This window comes from Callionymus lyra, chromosome 18 (genome assembly GCF_982586985.1).
Source record: "Callionymus lyra chromosome 18, fCalLyr1.hap1.1, whole genome shotgun sequence".
NCBI lineage: Eukaryota > Metazoa > Chordata > Actinopteri > Syngnathiformes > Callionymidae > Callionymus > Callionymus lyra.
In genome coordinates, this window is record NC_141835.1 from 485,001 (window position 1) to 487,185 (window position 2,185).

Here is a 2,185-nt window from a genome sequence, read left to right on the forward strand (position 1 = left end):
TATGTTGTGTTGATGTTGAGTTGATGTTGTGTTGATGTTGTGTTGATGTTGAGTTGATGTTGTGTTGATGTTGTGTTGATGTTGTGTGTATGTTGTGTTGATGTTGTGTGTATGTTGTGTTGATGTTGAGTTGATGTTGTGTTGATGTTGTGTTGATGTTGTGTGTATGTTGTGTTGATGTTGTGTGTATGTTGTGTGTAGTTGATCTAAAGGTCACAACAGTCGAGATCAGTTCGTCAAACGCGCTCATGTGGAGAAGAATCAAAGTAAACAATCACGAGTGACGTCACATATAATAATATTATAATACAATAAATATTTAATGTTGTCATATATTTGTAACTGTACATAAATATTAAATGTTGTCATATATTTGTAACTGTACATAAATATTTAATGTTGTCATATATTTGTTACTGTACATAAATATTAAATGTTGTCATATATTTGTAACTGTACATAAATATTTAATGTTGTCATATATTTGTTACTGTACATAAATATTTAATGTTGTCATATATTTGTAACTGTACATAAATATTTAATGTTGTCATATATTTGTAACTGTACATAAATATTTAATGTTGTCATATATTTGTAACTGTACATAAATATTAAATGTTGTCATATATTTGTAACTGTACATAAATATTTAATGTTGTCATATATTTGTAACTGTACATAAATATTAAATGTTGTCATATATTTGTTACTGTACATAAATATTTAATGTTGTCATATATTTGTAACTGTACATAAATATTTAATGTTGTCATATATTTGTAACTGTACATAAATATTAAATGTTGTCATATATTTGTTACTGTACATAAATATTTAATGTTGTCATATATTTGTAACTGTACATAAATATTTAATGTTGTCATATATTTGTAACTGTACATAAATATTAAATGTTGTCATATATTTGTAACTGTACATAAATATTTAATGTTGTCATGTATTTGTAACTGTACATAAATATTAAATGTTGTCATATATTTGTAACTGTACATAAATATTTAATGTTGTCATATATTTGTAACTGTACATAAATATTTAATGTTGTCATATATTTGTAACTGTACATAAATATTAAATGTTGTCATATATTTGTTACTGTACATAAATATTTAATGTTGTCATATATTTGTAACTGTACATAAATATTTAATGTTGTCATATATTTGTAACTGTACATAAATATTAAATGTTGTCATATATTTGTAACTGTACATAAATATTTAATGTTGTCATATATTTGTAACTGTACATAAATATTAAATGTTGTCATATATTTGTAACTGTACATAAATATTTAATGTTGTCATATATTTGTAACTGTACATAAATATTTAATGTTGTCATATATTTGTAACTGTACATAAATATTAAATGTTGTCATATATTTGTTACTGTACATAAATATTTAATGTTGTCATATATTTGTAACTGTACATAAATATTTAATGTTGTCATATATTTGTAACTGTACATAAATATTTAATGTTGTCATATATTTGTAACTGTACATAAATATTAAATGTTGTCATATATTTGTAACTGTACATAAATATTTAATGTTGTCATATATTTGTAACTGTACATAAATATTTAATGTTGTCATATATTTGTTACTGTACATAAATATTTAATGTTGTCATATATTTGTAACTGTACATACATATTAAATGTTGTCATATATTTGTAACTGTACATACATATTAAATGTTGTCATATATTTGTAACTGTACATAAATATTTAATGTTGTCATATATTTGTAACTGTACATAAATATTTAATGTTGTCATATATTTGTAACTGTACATAAATATTAAATGTTGTCATATATTTGTTACTGTACATAAATATTTAATGTTGTCATATATTTGTAACTGTACATAAATATTAAATGTTGTCATATATTTGTAACTGTACATAAATATTTAATGTTGTCATATATTTGTAACTGTACATAAATATTAAATGTTGTCATATATTTGTTACTGTACATAAATATTTAATGTTGTCATATATTTGTAACTGTACATAAATATTAAATGTTGTCATATATTTGTAACTGTACATAAATATTTAATGTTGTCATATATTTGTAACTGTACATAAATATTAAATGTTGTCATATATTTGTAACTGTACATAAATATTTAATGTTGTCATATA